Genomic DNA, 18,796 nt, shown 5'->3' on the forward strand with positions numbered 1-18,796 from the left:
TACAGAGAGTACTTTAGTCCTTGATATACAAGCTCTTCCTAGAATGTCAGGCCTCATTCATTGTGGCATCTCATGGGGAGCGTGGTCTGATGGACAACTTGCTAACCCAGAGCTAAATGAAGAAGTCAATCTGAGCTAGGCCCACGAATGTGCATTCAGAAGTGCTTTGAACAGCAGTTCCGGTGATCTGAACAAGCCTCTCAGAACTTGAACAGTCCTTCTGAGGTCTGAAAAGTATCCCTTTGGCAGGCTTTCAGTGCTGGGTAGCATCTAATAATTCGGATTCTTAAGTGATCCTACCTACCCTGTCTTTAATGTTAATGGGAGCAACATGGCAAAAGTTCTAGATCCACTTCAGGGAGTGCACACTGTAAGTGACCAAGTGAGTGAAAGGGAAGGGAAGCTTGGCGAAAGCAGGCTGAGGATGCTGTGAGGCTGGAATATTCCACAAGATGAACTGGGACTTTACCAGCTGGCCTAAATGCTATACCTTGTTCTGTTAGGGTGCATTAGAACTGAAGCAAGGCAGACTGTCACAAGCCATCACACAACACAGACTAAGACTTGGGTGTCATGGCTTGGAAATGTTCAATTAACTTCTCCAGTGTCCTGGTGCCTCTTACCCTTCCTGTCTCTAACTGGGACAGGATGCATTGCCAGGGAGGTTAATGTCTTCTTGATTAAGAACAGTGGCTTGTTTAAGTAGAACCTCTTATGTGTGGAGCACAATTACAGAGTAGTGGGATCTACCTCATGCAGAAAGTATTTTTCAGAAATCCATCTAAGACCTGGCGCTATCATTATTTGGCTCCTGATATTTGACACCGCTTGTATAAGCAACACCTTTTATTTCTGGTCCCCTGCTTATTCCAGTGCGCCTGTGTTCTGTCTGAATCATTAGCAATGTATTTGTAATCTTTTCTATAATGTCCTAAATATGTCTGAATTAATGAAAGAGTTCCAGGCAAGAGGCTGTGGTGGTTCTCTATGATCTGAAATGAATGGCGCCATTTGAAATCCAGCAATTGGGCATGAGTAGCAATGGCTTGGGGTTTCAGGTTATTAGCCAAGGATCAGCCAGTCCTAAACTAGTCATATCTTTGTCCTTCCCAAGCTTTGGCTGCCTTCTTAAAACCCTTCCTGGCTGTGTCCCCCTTTCCTTTCTTACCCCAGTGGAGGGCGCCTGACCTAGCATCAGTGCCACCAGGCTGTGAATTTCTCACAGGTCCCAGCTATGTTCCTGTGTAAACAGTTTGGAGTATTTGGACTCTTTAACAGGCTGATGTGAGCTGCTCCTTTGTGATTAGGAGTAGCAGTTTGTTACCAAATGTCTCTGGAAAGGTCCCTTTCTCTATTGCCTTGATGTCTCATGGTATTAAGGATCCCTATGGATAATGCATAATCAGAACGTCGATTAACCAAAACACAATTGGCTTCCCTCACTGTATGTTAACTACACTGGGAGATCCTTCAAGTATCCAACTCTTTATTCATCTGAATTATTCCATGGCCTGTACTCTCCTGCTCCCCTTCTCTATTCCAGGTGGACAGTTGAAGTTTCTATCTTAATTGATAGCTCTCTGTTGCTGCAGAGATAATTACAGAACACACTTCCTTACAGAGCCTGCTAATTAAAGTTATAACTGACATTGAATAGGTCAGTTCTGCAGATAGGAAACTGTACTGTCTTCACATTAAAGTCAGTCTGTTTTACAAACTTAGTATGAGAGGATTCCTGCCCTGAGGACCTTCCAGTCTGAGAGAAGGCTGCAGAAGACAATTCAGGAAAATCAGGGGCGTGGGATTTTCCAAGAGGGGAAAAAAGCGGTGAGATTTTCATAATTTATTAACACAATGTATTATAAATCCCTTTCTTGTCTGTTTACTGCCCTCTCTAGCCTGCTTGGAGATTACATACTAGCTAAATACTATGTGGGACTATTACATACTATAGCATAGCTCTACATGTACTAGCCCTAAGTGTGTATTTTGTGCTGTGCTTGACACCTCTCAGATGCCAAAGGGAAAGATTCTAATTCCCAGTGCTTATTGGATTTCCATCTGCTCCTGGATACCTAGGTGATAGCAGTTTCTAAGTATGCTGCTTATCACTGGCATTTGGCAAGATAACTGCACCCTTTCCTTTTAGATCTGGACTTTGCTTGGGTGATACAGGCTTTTGTCCTTCTAAAGTTAGGCTTTTGACCATGTTTTGCAGGGTGCAACACCTTGAAACAGTCTGGAAGCTGCAGCTAAAGCAGATTACAGGTGTGTATTACACCTGAGTTCTGCACACACTGCCAGATCTCAACCCTCACTTGGGAACAATTAATTTCATTCCATAAAGTTGGGGAGCTCATGACCTGGGAGATGCCTCTCTTTGCACCTCATAGCATGAAAGATGCAATTATTCAACGTGTATGAACCAACAGCATTCTGGAGAGGGCTGGTGCTAAAACCTGGCTTTGGTGAAACTTGAAATTCTGTAAGACTAGTCTATTTTCCCAGGCTTAGTCTTGGTGACAATGTGATAGTTTTTGCTGGAGGTCTCCATGGGTGACTGAGTGAAGGTGAAATAATAGCCTTTTCCAGCTCTTGACTGAAGAGGACGGAGGGAGGTGTTTGACTCTTCACCAGTGAAAGCTTTCTTTTCTAACTGTTAAGGAAAACAAACCCAAAATCTAAGTTCCACAGTCTGTTCTCTCTGTCTGCTTTCTTTTGCATAGTATTGTTAGTTTTCCAGTCTTTTAGAAGAAGCAGGGAAGATGAGATGTGAATTTAATATGTACAAATAAGTAACCTGTTCAGGTTAAATATTTACAGAAATTCTGTGCTTGGTAAAGAAAGCCCAAAGGGTACAAAAGGGATGTTCTTTCTGTGTAGGTCTTTTTTTATAATGAGCCTAGAGTTTGTTCAGGGAAGGTGGTCAAGCCTTGCATCTCCTGAAGAGCAGAAAAATTAGTCTGACAAGGCTTCCAACTTCATTAACTCAGGATCAGCTCTGCTGACATGGAGACCTTTTCCTTCCTGTAAATCCCTCCCCCCCCCAACTCTGTGGGAGATGCTTCTCCTGGTCTGGTAAGAAAAATTTCAGCTGTAGGAACATTCCTTCTCCTCCTGGCTTCACTGCTGCAGCTGTGCCAGCAGGAATCCTTACAGCAGAGTTGTCACAGTTACACCACAACTTTATTAACTGATCTTGAATTCACTCTGAATTCTTATCTGGAAGATTAAGAATAGGGTTGGATATTGAAGGTAGGATCTTCTCTGGCTCACTGCAAGGGCTTTTGACATCAGGAGGGCCCAAAGCCTCAGTGATAAGAAAACTGAAAAGTACTGTGTCTGGGTATGTCTACACTACCCCGCTAGTTCGAACTAGCGGGGTAATGTATGCATACCGAACTTGCTAATGAAGCCCGGGATATGAATTTCCCGGGCTTCATTAGCATAAAGCCGGCTCCGCCATTTTTAAAAGCCTGCTAGTGCGAACCCCGTGCCGCATGTAGCCGCGCGGCACGGGCTAGATAGTTCGAACTATGTAGCCATTCCGATCTATCTAGCCCGTGCCGCGCGGCTACATGCGGCACGGGGTTCGCACTAGCAGGCTTTTAAAAATGGCGGAGCCGGCTTTATGCTAATGAAGCCCGGGAAATTCAAATCCTGGGCTTCATTAGCAAGTTCGGTATGCATACATTACCCCGCTAGTTCGAACTAGCGGGGTAGTGTAGACATACCCTCTCTTCTCTACCCCATCTGCCAGAGAATCCTGGGCCTCTCCTGGACAGGGTAATAGCCAACTGGCTGGGTCCAGGCCTATTGATACTGTGAAAAGCTCCCCCCCCACCTCCTCCGCCCCACCAGAGAATCTCAGTCATGCTTTGTGGCACCCCCTGCTATTCCACTGCACCTGTACTTCTAGGAGAGAGTGGTGTCTAGTCATGGGAACAGGAGTAGGGGACAGTGACTTGGAATCAGAACTCCTGAGCTCTCTATATCTGTGCTGCAAATGTCTTGAATGACCATGGGCAAGTTACTTTGCCATGTTGTGCCTCAATTTCCCTGTCTGTGGAATGGAAATGATACTTTGCTACCTCATGGTGGGATATGAGGAGTAATTTCTGCCAAGTGTTGTCATGAGGTGCTTACGTGAAATGCACAAGCAAAGGAAAATACAATACAGGCAGTCCCCGGGTTACGTACAAGATAGGGACTGTAGGTTTGTTCTTAAGTTGAATCTGTATGTAAGTCGGAACTGGCGTCAGCCGCTACTGAAACTGATCAGTTTCAACCGCGGCTGAATCTGGATGCCAGTTCTGACTTACATAGGGTACGTCTACACTACAGCACTAGTTCGAACTAACTTAGTTCGAATTAGTTAATTCGAACTAAGCTAATTCGAACTAACGGATCTAGACTAAAAAACTAGTTCGAATTAGCGTTTTGCTAATTCGAACTAGCGCGTCCACACTGATTGGATGCAGGGGGGCATTTAAGGGCAGCTGAAACCGGTTCTGGCAGGGCATCAGGTCAGTAGTTGCTTTGTGTGGCTGCTGTCTGAGGCTATCTGAGGCTTGTGCTTAAAGGGACCCCCCTGGACAGCCGGTTCTCAGCTTTTCCTGCTTGCTTGCCAACCTCGCCGAGGGACAGCAAAGCGTCGGTCTCTGTGCCCGTCTGTGTCGGTGCTTCCCTTCGGGGGGGACCGCCGCAGGTGGCAACATGGAGCCACGGCTCGCCCTGCACCTTCTGGTGCACGTTCTGGACTTGCTGCTGCAAGCCTGCCACCAATGGCTCGAGGCTGCCTGGCACCACCTGGGGAACGTCAGCCCCCTGCCTCTCCGCCTGGCCGCCCTGGGGGCCGTGGAGGAGCCCCGGCAGCGCCCCGGCACTGGCGTGCCCCGCCGCGTCTGGCGTCTGGACACCAGCAGCGACTGGTGGGACCGCATCGTCCTGGAGCGCTGGGACGACCGACAGTGGACCCAGAACTTTAGGATGAGGAGGGACACCTTCCTGGAGCTCTGCGAGTGGCTCACCCCTGCCCTGCAAAGAAGGGACACTCGCATGAGACCCGCCATCCCCCTCCAGAAGCGGGTGGCCATCGCCCTCTGGAAGCTCTCCATGCCGGACAGCTACCGATCCGTTGGGAACCAATTCGGCATGGGGAGATCCACCGTCGGAGCGGTGCTCATGCAGGTACGGCGCTCGTCGGCCACCGAGCCGGGGGGGAGGGGGGCTGCGAGGAGTGGATGGGCCGCCCCAGGGACAAAGGGGGGGGCGGGAGGAGGCGAAAGCGCCCCACACCGGAGGGGTCGGGCTGTCCCGGCTGTACTACACGCCGCCAGGGGGGTTGCTTCCGGGAATGGGGCGCGGGGCACTGCCAGGACATGCACACTCCCAGCCACCCGGGCGCCCCACTGATTGGCGCTTTGCTGTGTCTCTCTCCGCAGGTGGTCAAGGCCATCAACCGGGTGCTGCTCCGCCGGGTGGTCCGCCTCGCCGACCCGGACGCCGTCATCCGGGGATTCGGCGCCCTCGGCTTCCCCAACTGCGGGGGGGCCATCGACGGGACGCACATCCCCATCCATGCCCCGGAACACCAGGCGTCCCGGTACGTCAACAGAAAGGGGTACTTCTCCGTGATCCTGCAGGCCGTGTGTGACCACCAGGGACAGTTCACGGACATTAATGTGGGCTGGTCCGGCAAAGCACACGACGCACGGGTGTACCGCAACTCCTCCGTGTGCCAGCGGCTGCAGGACGGGACCTTCTTCCCCGACCGCCACATCAGGGTTGGGGACGTGGACATGCCCGTCTGCCTGGTGGGGGATGCCGCCTACCCACTGCAGCCGTGGCTCATGAAGCCCTACACGGGGCACCTCAATCCCTCCCACCAGGCCTTCAATGCCAGGCTGACCAGGGCCCGCATCGTGGTGGAGGGGGCCTTCGGGCGACTGAAAGCCCGCTTTCGATGCCTCCTCACCCATCTGGACCTGGCCAAGCACAACATCCCTCCCATGGTGGCGGCATGTTGTGTGCTCCACAATTTGTGTGAGCGGAAGGGGGAGGCTTTCCTGCCAGCCTGGATGGCTGAGGCTGACCGCATGGCTGGACACTACGGTCAGCCCCGCACCGCCGCCGTCCGGGAAGCCCAGCGGGGGGCCGTCCGGATCCGGGAAGCCCTGCGGGAGAGCTTCCAGGTGGAGGAGGAGGAGGACTGACCTCTCCCTGCATGCCCCACTGGGGCCTTCTTCCACCCTACCCCCCCCTTCCCCTTTCCCCTCCCTACCTACTGTCAAATAAAGACACCTGTTTTTCAAACAAAAATGTCTGTTTATTTCACAGAACTGGGGTGGGGGGAGGGAGGAATGAAGGTGGGAGAAGGGAGGGGGAAACCTGGGACGAGGGAGCTGGAAGGGGAGGGGAGGGAAGGGAGGAAGGGAAAGGAAAGCTCAGGGGTGGGAGTCCGGCTGCCTCTCCCGTCTCGCCACACTGCGGGTCTGGGGGCGTCGGTGGGGAATGGTTGTGGAGGGGGGGGCAGAGGGGACAGGGGGTGTGGAGGAAGCAGGAGCGGAAGCAGGAGTGGGAGCAGGGGGAGCAGGGAGAGTAAGAGGGGGAGCAGGGGGAGGAGGAAATGGAAAGCGGTCCAGCAGGCTCTGGAGGTGGCCTCGCAGGGCACGGCCCTGCTCCTCCAGGGCCTCCAGACTCCTCTGGCGCAGCCTGAGGTCCTCCTGGACCCAGTGGTCCTGGAGACGGAGCTGTCGGTCCAGGAACCGGAGGTGCCGCCTCTGGTAGTCCTCCTGGTTCCTGGCTGTACTGTTTGCCCGGGCGCGGGCGGCTGCTGCAGGCGGTGTGGTGCGCCCTGCAAGCTCAGGTGCTGCGGCTGTGGTGCAAGAAGACCAGCGGTCAATTTCCCCAGGGGCCCAGGTGTGTGAAACCCAGCTCCCCTCTGCAAAGCCAGGGCCCCTGCAGGATCCCCAGCTGCTGCTCCTTGGTGGGCAAGGCCCAGGCGCACAGTCCCGGGGCTCCCTCTCGCCCCAGTCCCCCGTACACATAAGGGGAACACGAGGGTACTCACAGGTGGACGCCTCCCCGGCCTTTGACGATGCAGGCGAGCGGCTCTGTGGCGTGCCTCGGGGGTCCCGGGTCCTGGGCAGGCTGGCGGCAGGCTCCTGGCTCTCAGAGCCCTCTTCCTCCTCCTCTGTGTCCAGGAGCGGTCCCTCTGCCCCGGGGTCAATCACGTCCTGGGGGGCAGGGACGGCATGAGGCCCCAGGATGCGGTCCAGGGCATGGAAGTGGAGGCAGGCCTCCGGGTCGGCCCCTGGCAGGCAAGCCCGGGAGTAGGACTGCCGCAAGTCCTTAATTTTGCAGCGCACCTGCTCCCAGCTGCGCTGGTGGCCCCTGGCGGCCAGGCTGGCAGCCATGCGTCTGTAGACGGCCGCGTTCCGGTGGCTAGTGCGGAGATCGTGGACATTGGAGGCTTCCCCCCAAACCTCGATGAGGTCCACGATCTCCGCACTTGACCAGGCAGGCGCCCACCTTTTGCGCCCCCGGGCAGGCTCCTGGGAGCCGCCAGGCTGGTCCTGGGGAGCAGTGGAGGGCTGGGAGCCCTCGGATGGCTGGCTCATACTGTGGCAGGTGCAGGCTGTGCAGGCACGGGTGCTTGCAGCCTTGCAACTGGCACAAAGTGAGTAGCCAGCCCGTGGCCCTTTAAGGGCTCCGGGGCCGGGAGGGGGGCAATAGCGTTTCCCTGGTGTTGGCCAGAGTGGCCACCAGGGAAACCTGGGAAGCCTTAGCCTCCCACTAGTTCGAACTAAAGGGCTACACAGCCCTTAGTTCGAACTAGCTAGTTCGAACTAGGCGTTAGTCCTCGTAAAATGAGGTTTACCTAGTTCGAACTAAGCGCTCCATTAGTTCGAATTAAATTCGAACTAACGGAGCGCTAGTGTAGCGCCTAGGAAAGTTAGTTCGAACTAACGTCCGTTAGTTCGAACTAACTTTGTAGTGTAGACATACCCATACAGATTCAACTTAAGAAACCCAGGCGTCCCCAAGTCAGCTGCTGCTGAAACTGATCAGCGGCTGATTCCAGGAAGCCTGGGGCAGAGCAACTCTGCCTCGGGCTTCCTGTAGTCAGCCGCTGGTCAGTTTCAGCAGCGGCTGACTTGGGGATGCCTCGGGCAGAGCAGCTGGGGTGCTGCTGGGTTGGTCCAGTAGCGCGGCTCCTCGGCTCTACTGGAGCAACCCAGCAGCACCCCAGCTGCTCTGCCTCAGGCGTCCTGATTCAGCCACTGCTGAAACTGACCAGCAGCAGCTGAATCAGGACTCCTGGGGCAGAGCAGCTCGGGTGCTGCCGGGTTGGTCCGGAGCGGCGCTGCGGACCAACCCGGCAGCCCCCAGCTGCTCTACCCCAGGGGTAGGCAAGAAAAGCCTGGTCTGCTGGGGGGGGGGCAGCCCCCCCCCCAGCAGACCAGGGAGACGGGGGTGGCGGGACGCCCAAGTCCTCCACGGCTTTGCTCCGTCTCCCTGGTCTGCTGACCTGGGAGACACAGAGCAAAGCCGCAGAGCACGCGGGCAGCGGGACAGTCCAGGTGCGCCGCGCTGTCCCACTGCTGGTGTGCTCCGAGGCTTTGCTTCCCATCTCCCTGGGCTGTCCCACCGCCGGCTTCCCCCGAGGCTTTGCAAAGGCTCGGGAGAAGCCGGCGGCGGGACAGCCCAGGCGCGCCTGGTCTGCCTGGCTGCCCGAGCCCCTCCGCGGCTTTGCTCTGCATCTTCCTGGTCTGCAGACCAGGGAGACGTGGAGCAGCTTTTCTCACCCCAGAGTACACAGGCGGCGGGACCGCGAGGTCCCGCAGCCCGTGTCCTCCGGGGCGAGAAAAGCCCCGTTTGTAACTGCGGATCTGACATAAGTCAGATCCGCGTAAGTCAGGGACTGCCTTTAGTAAATATGTTCTCCTGATTTTGGAACCTGGTATGAATGCATTTTGTGATAATCTAGTGTGAGATGTCAGAGGGTAAAGGAGCCTGAAAGGAGATGTTTGCCCTTGGGAATCATAGAGTACAGCTGGAGGTCAGAGCTCTGCACTTGTCCCCAAGAAAGAGGCTAGGGTAGGCAACAGTCTGTGGCTTGGAGAGGAGATATGCCATCTTTCATGTCACACTGTCTATCCATCCATGCTGCTATGTAACTGAGGTTTACATGTGGCAGCTCACTTTCTCTTCTGTCCTAGCGTGTGTCTCTAGGACTAAGTAAATGAATGTGTGTGACTTAGGAGCCATGGGGGATGGGGAGGTACTGTCGAATGAGAACTTGGGGGACATTGGAGACCTATTAAGGAACTAGTGCTGGCTTCATCCCAAGAATGTTATGACTCCTCCCTCCATCTACTTCTGCCCTACTGCTGCTTAATATTGGAATGTTTTTTAATAGATACTCCTCACTTTCTCATGTGTGTCACTGAGGCTCAGGTTGTTAATTTGGGATGCTCACTGGGCAAGGAAGTGATTAAACAAATGTTCAACTTTCTTTCTGTCCATTCCTTATGTACACACTGTATGAAGAGAAGCCAGGGAGTCCTGCTCTAGGGAAAACTCACAAGAGGCAACAGCTGTCTGAATTACACTCTTGTATCTCCAAAGTTTCTGGTCTATCCAGTTTGACATAGTACACTTTGCACTTACTGTATAGAGATCAAAGCACTTCACTGAGGTGGGAGAACTTTCCTCATTCCCATGTTATGGATGGGGAAACAGATGCACTGATAACAGAAGGGATTTTCTCAAGGGCTCATAGAGCCAGTGGCAGAGTAAAGAACAGAACCCAGGAGTCCTGGTTCCACCTTAATGCTCTGTACACAGGGCCATGCTGCTTCATTACAGCCTCAACCTTTAGACCAGCAGTCTTGGGAGACCAAATGTGGCTGACTAATTGAGAGTTAGGTAAAGATTGGTTTGATAAGAGAGATAAAGGATCCTGAAGGGATAACACTTCACCCAGGTGCAGTACGTGAGCCCTAGTGGGCAGCACTCAATTGAAGGTCTGAGACTATTTACTGTAGTGGCCTAATGCCCAAATTTGGAGACTTTACTCAAGTGAGCAGTCCTCCTGAGGGGATTCATAGAGACTGGGCTGGTGACAGTGCAGCATGTGCCTCAGGGCTCCTCTCAGGATGACTTCACACTAAGGTATCTCACCCCTCTCACCTCTGGGGCTCTTCTTGGATATGGCCCTTGATCTCTCTCCCACTCCTCCTTTGTTTTATAATCTCATAATTCAGTGACTAGGAGTTCTTGTCTTTTGGGTTTTCAGGTGGTGAAATGGGTTGACTCCACATCTAGCTGGAACCTGTGCTCTCTGCCTGCAGAAGCCATGAACCTGTAACTGGGGAAGCTTCTCTTCAACCAATGTGTTACCACCGGATCTGCAGTGCAGGAGCCAGCTGCTGCCAGGGTCCCTGATAGCCCGTCAGCTCAGCATCCTCCAAAGGTTGGTTTTCTTGCTCCTCTTGCAGATATGTTAAAGAAACTCAGTCTCCTGCTGTTCCAGGCTCTTCATGCCCAGACTAGTACATTTAGGCTAGAAGATAAACTGGCAACGGGCATTGGGATTGTTGGCCCCCTCTCTGTTCAATGGCACACACTACTCCAATCGCATACTGTTAGGCACCACTCCTCATCACTGGGCACGAGACAGTCCCGAGATTCCTGTTAGCCTCCCATAGTACCTGCCAGGAAGAACATTCCTCCTCTTTGTCTACCCGAGTTAGCAAAGGATCCTTCCTGTGCGTCTGTTACAAAGTGATGCCCCTTTTCTGCACATTTAGAGATTCCCCTTCTCAAATCCTCTTGTTTCCAGAGAGCCTTTGATCAGTACATTCCAAGCTCAGATGGACACATTGACAGAGAGATCTGGGCTATTTCATTTGAGAATTAAAGGAATAGAGGAATCAAATGGTTAGATCAGAAGGGACCCCAGGGCAATTCTTTTTGTCAGACTGGGGACACACTCCTTTAGCCTGTTTGGCATGAATCCCTCTTCCTCTGTGCACCAAGCATTTCTTGGGGCTACCATTCTCCTCTGTTGCTTCCCTCATTAGTGCATGGCCTGGCTTGTCTGAACCTTGATTGGATTTGTCAAGGCTCCTTCCCTTTTCTTCCTGTTCATTGAAGATTGAAACAAAGGAAATGGGAGAAGAAAAGATCTAAGAATAGGAGTGGGGGAAGTGAATGACAGGCTGTCCCTGATACCCCTCCCCCTGCCAGATCTTATGGGGCAAAGCTAAGGCCAGCACACTTCACTGCAGAGGGCAGTGCCTTTCCCCTGCCTCTAGCCTGAGCAGGGCTCCTGCATACTTTTCCTAGCTCTGCTGCTGGCTCTTTTCGTGATTCACCTGCTGCCTTGGTCATGTTCCTCTGAAACTGCTGCCTGCCCTGGGTGTCTGCTGTGTCTGAGGCTATTCCTTCCACTCCTGATCTCATAACCCAGATAACTCTAGTCTAAATGGCCAGGCTGCAGTACTGTCTACTAAAATACCCACACCAGTATGAGGAGGCTGAGACAGGGAGCGCTGGGGTCTTTCTTCCCCAGCAGGGACACTATGGCATGGGGACCCAAATGAATCTCAAATATAAGTGGGCTGCTATTTTTACTTGTTTATTTTTAACATGAGCTGTGCTGAGGTGCTTCCCTCATTACCTTCCCCAGCAAAGTGCTGCTCCTGCCAGCCAGCCCCTAATGAACCCAATGTGGACCTCAGACAGCTCCTAGAATCTGTACAGGATATTCAGCAACAGGACTTTCTAGCTCCTCCCCACACTGAGCCCGATAAGAACTCCGTACAGAGGTCTTTTGTGCAACTTGGTCTGTGGGGAGAAGACTAACCTGGTTTGGGGGGCACAGCTTTGATGGTTCACCAGCTGATAATCAAGGTCAGACTTTCCTGTGAGGCAGGAGATTTCAGCATGTTGGGTCAGGCTCCCTTCACAGTGAACTCAGCACTTTTCTGGTTGATGTTGAAACCCACCCTTCGCATTCTCATCAAACCCATTTAACTTCCCTCCCCCATGTTGTCTCTTGATCTCTTCTGACCTCTATTCACAGCCTCAGTATTAATCTGCCAGGAGAAATTAAAAACCATGAAAGTCCCAGCACAGGGCACAGCCACTACAGTGTAAAACACATTCTTACCCATCTATTCCTAACTGTCAGTCTCTAGGAAGATTTTTTTTCCTGGGACTCAGCCTATATTTTCCTTTTGTCCCTTTCTTTCTCATTGTGCCCTGTATGTAACCCCCAAATAATCAGCCCTCTCTGGGCTTTAATTAGAGAGCTCTAAAGTGCTTAGGCTATGAAATGTGTGGATTTGGTGTTACTAATCCCTCTCCTTGCTTGGAATTCATTCCTGCCCTTCAGGTATTTGCATTCTCTTACCAGGTCCCTCTCTCCAGAGAGGCTACTTAACCAAACTCCAAAGCTTCACTTATTTCCTCACATTTCTGACTGTTCCCTGTTCAGAGTCAGAGAGGAATATCCCAATTTCTATACCCACTCCCAACCTACACACATTGATCAGAGGGGGATGATCCTGATAACCCACACAAATGTGGAGTGTTTGTACTTTTAATTCCCTGGGGGGGCTTGTAGGGCACGGTAGTTTTCTGTGATTTACTTCTGCTTGATGATCTTGGCATAGAGGAGTCCAGATGGATTTTCATATTCAGGTGCATTATACAGAGGCATTGCCCTTGCCCTGCTCCATGGTGCAATGCCTTTCCAGTCAAAATATTTCATCAAGGTGAGCATGTTTCCCCCTGCTGTATTTTACAGGGTATCTGATAGGCTCAGCACAGGTATAAATCACCCATCCCGTTCAGCTGGGCTGCAGTGAGCTTGAGCCAGAACGCTACTATCATGGCCAGTAAGTCCTTTGCATGTTTACAGCTTAATTTATAACCTTTATATAATGCTCATCTCCCCTCCATGTTGTTTATCTCTCCTGGAGAGACCCCATCCCTGAATATTCCACTGCAATGCATGACCCATAAGAACATAACATAAGACCATAAGAATGGCCGTACTGGGTCAGACCAAAGGTCCATCTAGCCCGGTAGCCTGTCTGCCGACAGTCGCCAGCACCAGGTGCCCCAGAGAGGGTGGACCGAAGACAATGATCAAGTGATTTGTCTCCTGCTATCCCTCTCCAGCCTCTGACAAACAGAGGCCAGGGACACCATTTCTATCCCCTGGCTAATAGCCTTTTATGGACCTAATCTCCATGACATTATCTAGCTTCTCTTTAAACTCTGTTTTAGTCCTAGCCTTCACAGCCTCCTCTGGCAAGGAGTTCCACAGGTTGACTACACGCTGTGTGAAGAAATTTCTTTTATTAGTTTTAAACCTGCTACCCATTAATTTCATTTGGTGTCCTCTAGTTCTTCTGTTATGGGAACTAATAAATAACTTTTCTTTATCCGCCGTCTCCACACCACTCATGATTTTATATACCTCTATCATATCCCCCCCATCTCCTCTTTTCTAAACTGAAAAGTCCCAGTTGCTTTAACCTCTCTTCATATGGGACCCGTTACAAACCCCTAATCATTTTAGTTGCCCTTTTCTGAACCCTTTCCAAGGCCAAAATATCTTTTTTGAGGTGAGGAGACCACATCTGTACACAGTATTCAAGATGTGGATGTACCATAGTTTTATACAGGGGCAGTAAGATATTCTGTGTCTTATTTTCTATCCCTTTCTTAATAATTCCTAGAATCCTATTTGCCTTTTTGACCACCGCTGCACACTGTGTGGAAGTTTTCAGAGAACTATCATTCAGTTTGGTGAGATCTTTTTGGAGTCCCTCACTCAGTTTGGTGAGATCTTTTTGAAGTCCCTCACAGTCTGCTTCTGTCTTGACTATCCTAAACAGTTTGGTATCATCCGCAAACTTTACCATCTCACTGCTTATCCCTTTCTCCAGATCATTTATGAATAAGTTGAAAAGGATTAGTCCCAGGACTGAACCTTGGGGGACACCACTAGTTACCCCTCTCCATTCTGAAAATTTACCATTTATTCCTACCCTTTGTTTCCTGTCTTTTAACCAGTTCTCAATCCAAGAAAGGACCTTTCCTCTTATCCCATGGCCATGAAATTTACACAAGTTCCTTTGGTGAGGGACCTCGTCAAAGGCTTTCTGAAAATCTAAGTATACTATATCTACTGGATCCCCCTTGTCTGCATGTTTGTTAACCCCTTCAAAGAACTCTAATAGATTAGTATAAGACATGATTTCAACCATGTTGACTTTTGTCCAACAAATTATGTTCTTCTACGTGCCTCACAATTTTATTCTTTTCTATTGTTTCGACTAATTTGCCCGGTACTGAAGTTAGACTTACCGGTCTGTAATTGCCAGGATTGCCTCTAGAGCCCTTTTTAAATATTGGTGTCACGTTGGCTACCTTCCAGTCATTACGTACGGAAGCCGATTTAAAGGATAGGTAACAAACCACAGATAATAGTTCAGCAGTTTCCCATATGAGTTCTCTTAGAACCCTTGGATGAATGCCATCCGGTCCCGGAGATTTGTTAACATTAAGTTTTTCTATTTGTTCCAAAACCTCCTCTAATGACACTTCAATCCGGGACAGTTCCTCAGATTCATCACCCACAAAGGACGGTGCAGATTTGGCAATCTCCCTAATGTCCTTAGCCATGAAGACTGAAGCAAAGAAGTCATTTTGTTTCTCTGCAATGGCTTTATCATCTTTGATTGCTCCTTTTATATCTCGATTGTCTAGGGGACCCACGGGTTTTTTAGCAGGCTTCCTGCTTCTAATGTACTTAAAAACCATTTTGTTATTTCTTTTTGAGTTTTTGGCTAGCTGTTCCTCAAAGTCCTTTTTTGCTTTTCTTATTACATTTTTACACTTGATTTGACAGTGTTTATGTTCCTTTCTATTTATCTCACTAGGATTGGACTTTCACTTCTTAAAAGATGCCTTTTTGACCGTCACTGCTTCTTTTACATGGTGGTTAAGCCACGGGGTCTCTTTTTTAGGTTTATTGCTATGTTTTTTAATTTGGGGTATACATTTAAGTTGGGCCTCTATTATGGTGTCTTTATGGAGTATGCAGACTCTCTTGTGTCCCAGAATCAGGTACTGCACTCTTTTTAAACTACTCACCTGCTTTGGGCACCTCCAATCTAACCCTGGTTAGATTGGAGGCAGATGTGAGCTGCAGGGGGCAAGGTGTTTGGATCAGTCCTGCCTCTCCCTCCCCCTCTCCTCCTCCACAGGCTAGCAGTAAATTCAGGCCACCCAAATAAACCTTGGGCTTCATATGGAAAATAAAATCCCTTCTCCTCAGAAATGTCAGTAATAGAAAGTGGAAGGCAGAATCTTCTCTCTCTCATGTCCCTGGGGTTCTGCCACAGACACAGTGCAGTATGGGAGGCTGGAGCCAGCCTTGGTGCTAGTAGTCTGTGCTGCCTCCTTTGGGCATCAAGAGCATATGTGTAGTAAAAAGGGAAGACATGGCTGCTCTTCACAGTTATCACAGTCAAAGCTAGTGTTGCAGAGGAATTAACCTACCAGCCAAGTTAGAAGCCAGAATCTCCTGAGCATAGGGTCAAATTCCCCATGATAGGGGTCTAGTTAGCAGAACACTGGCCTAGGGACTGGAGATCTGGCTCTAATGCTGACCTAGCGCTGGTTGATGTTGGACAAGTCACTGCCCCTTTGTGCCTCTCTTCCCACCCTTTATCTATAGATTGCAAACCTCTCCAAGGCAGGGCCTATGTCTCCCTATGGGTTGTTCTAGACTGAAAAGTTACATCTGCATAGCTGTGTCTCAGAAGTGTAAAAAACTAACACTCCTGAGTGACGCAGTTAAACTGATCTAATCCCTGGTACAGACAGTGCTAGGTTGATGGAATAATGCTTTAGCTTAGCTGTAATGCTGCCTGGAGGGACTTGAGAGCATGAGTACCAACTCAGGGCAGACTGCATTTTGCCCACCTCTGGATTATATGATGGGGTTACCTGTGATAACAGGACTGGGCTCGATAAGAGGCCTCTTCTCCAAGAGGCCTCTTCTCATCCTATGTTCCTGTCTATCTCCGGCCAGAGTCAAGAGGTATCAGTGTACACCACTGCATCAGCAGGTGTATAACACTTGTTGCACAGCACATGGCATGGAGACTTGTTGTGAAGATGTGGCCTTTGCAGTGTAATCTTTTCCTGAACTTTCTGTGCTTTTGAAAACTCCCATCTGTCTTTGTCTTGGGCACTTCCAGCTTCACTAAAGTGCAAGTAAGCTAAGCACTCAGTTGGTGCAGTTTACCCCAGAGCAGTATTTCATAAAACCCTGGGCTTTGGAAGTTGCAAACTTCCCAGCAAGGCTAATGGTTAGTGAAGTGATCCCCTGCCAGGTTTGCATTGAAGTGGTCCTCCCTCCTCCAAGCTGCTGCTGTCATTGTCTCTCATCCCTTGAGTGCCTTCTCTAGCAATGCCTTGCTGAAAGATGGTGCCTGTCCTGAACAGTCCTTCTCCTGCTCTGCGAAGTGGCTGTTTACTATTAGTTATTTGCCCAAGGCAAGCGGGGAACGCTGCTTCCTGAGCTCCAGACAGCAGAGAGGGAGAGCACTGAAGGCTTTCTTGCTTAAAGCCATGGTGGAGTTGGAGGTTAGTGCTGGTGTGCTCAGAGATCTCATTTAGGCCAGGTCTGTACTAGGACTGATTGCTGGTGAAATTATACTGGCAAAAGCATAGATGCAACTTAAATGGCAAAAAATGCACGTTTGCTGGTTCACTGGTTCAGCAAGCAAAAAGCCTACAGCGCTAAAAGCCCTTTTGTGCTGGTATAACTGTGGCAAACTATGGCTTTGGCTACAGCAATGTCACAAATTTACACCCATGACTAACATTTTTATACTAGCAAAAATCTCTAGTGGTCTTGGGCTTTGGCAAGGTCTGCTCAGATATGGCCTGTCACCAGCCTAAATTTTCTCAGGTATGTCATTTATTGCACCAGCCCAGAAAGGATCCCTGCTGAATTGAGTGTGTGAAATTGCCACAAGCTACCTGGAGACCTGCCAAGAGATGGCTGCTGCTGCTGCTATCACTGGACAGTCTCTGATAGGTGGGTCTGGTGTCAACAGGTGCCTGGTGCTTATCTTTTTGCTGCTGGTTTTCTCTGTGGTGTGGAAGCTGATTTATGCTCCTGCTGGCCAGGTTGTTGCACTTGAGGTCAGCCTAGCACATAATTTCTTGCTGCCCCTGAATCCCCACAAATCTACCTGTCTGAAGGGTGAATACTCCTAGCTTCTCCATAGGTGAGGCAGAGGTGAACGGGGTGAGTGTTCCATCAACCAGAGGACACTCTCTTTTCCCCTTTCATGCTTAACTTCAGGTAAGGGTAGGGATGTTCAGTGTGTACCATCTTAATCTAGACAGATATTATGTCCTGGAAAGCATTAACTCAGACTTGACATAGATGTGACAGTGACATAAAGAGAAAAACATCCTAAATAAGGTGAGTTTCTCCAGTGACTCTAGTTGAGTCTCAGTGGCCTGGATGGGTTTGTCCTCTAAATCTCCATGGGGGGTGTGTGTGTGTGTGTGTGTGTGTGTGTGTGTGTGTGTGTGTGTGGATGGGTTCGTCCTCTAAATCTCCATGGGGGGGGGTGTGTGTGTGTGTGTGTGTGTGTGTGTGTGTGTGTGTGTATGTATATATATATATATATATATATATATATATATATATGGCTGCAATGTTACAGAAAAGCCTGAGTACAGAAAAGCCTGAGATTTGGGTGGCATTTCTAATATCTGTACTCAATAGACTTCTGGAGCAAGCTGCTATACCACACGTGTGTAAGTGTGATGGGCAATCTCTTCCTTCTCTGTATCTAAGCATAGAGTATGTGGTAATTTTCTGGTAATTTATAGAATATGTACTTAATGCTGGAGCCTTAGAACTGTGTGTAATAATGAGCCAACTGGCTGGAGAGGGGTTTGATACATGAACATGATTCAGAACAGTGATTCAGGCTCTTTGCGGGCTTAGGAAAACATCACTTCATCACTTATATACTACATTAAACTTTTCAGGATTTTCTTTGCAGACAGAGAGATCAGACTCCCTTTTTTTTTTTTTTTATTAAATGAAGACATGTTCTGAAGCACAGTTCTGTGACTCGGGAATTATGGAATATGTTGGCTATTCTGCTTGAGGTTTCTACCTTTCTGATGAGCTGTAGAAGCGACTCCTGCCTCTTGTTAAAGATTCCTCTTGTCATAAAACTAGGAGACAATAATCCTGAGTGTAGGAGTGTTAATTCTGTTATGCTGGTTGAATTCCATTCTCCCTCTGCAAAATTCCTGCTGCAGTTTCACTTTTGTTTTTCCTCACTTCCCTTGCTCCTCTGAACTGCTGGGTAGTATTCAGCTGCTGCCTTACTCTGTTGCAGAGGTGTTTACATTTCAGCCATGTGTGAAATGATCCCTGTGTTACTGCAGAATTGTGGTGTGAGATTTAAAGGTAACCTGGGAAAGGGAATTTTTTAAAAATGTATTTGACGGAGAAAGAGGAGTTTGGGAGGGATTAAAAAAATTGTGGTTCTCCCTGCCCCCATGATGAGGTTCTTGCTTCAGCAATTCAGGCCTTTGTCCACACTCGAAAAGCAGTGAATGCTGATGCACCTCACGGGGAAGAGATTTTTGTGTTTTGTCAAACAGTGGCATGCTGCGACATTTTTAATAAGGTATGCAACAATTTTAGTGCACAAATTTTGTATTT

At 49.7% G+C, this 18,796-nt stretch overlaps 1 protein-coding gene across 8 annotated transcripts in view; it reads left to right on the forward strand.

The window, feature by feature from the left end:
- LARGE2 (LARGE xylosyl- and glucuronyltransferase 2) overlaps positions 1–18,796 on the forward strand; it is a 72,097-nt gene that overhangs the window by 4,060 nt on the left and 49,241 nt on the right. For 2 of the 8 annotated variants that reach the window (XM_075927562.1, XM_075927561.1), the window contains exons 2-3: positions 10,304–10,480; positions 12,821–12,911. The gene's annotated coding sequence lies outside the window, so the exon portion shown is untranslated. Of the gene's footprint in view, positions 1–1,662; positions 1,828–10,303; positions 10,481–12,820; positions 12,912–18,796 lie in introns of those variants that run through there. The other 6 variants (XM_075927559.1, XM_075927560.1, XM_075927558.1 and 3 more) reach the window with 5 other exon arrangements.

The sequence above is a fragment of the Pelodiscus sinensis genome, chromosome 4 (genome assembly GCF_049634645.1).
Source record: "Pelodiscus sinensis isolate JC-2024 chromosome 4, ASM4963464v1, whole genome shotgun sequence".
NCBI classification, from domain to species: domain Eukaryota; kingdom Metazoa; phylum Chordata; order Testudines; family Trionychidae; genus Pelodiscus; species Pelodiscus sinensis.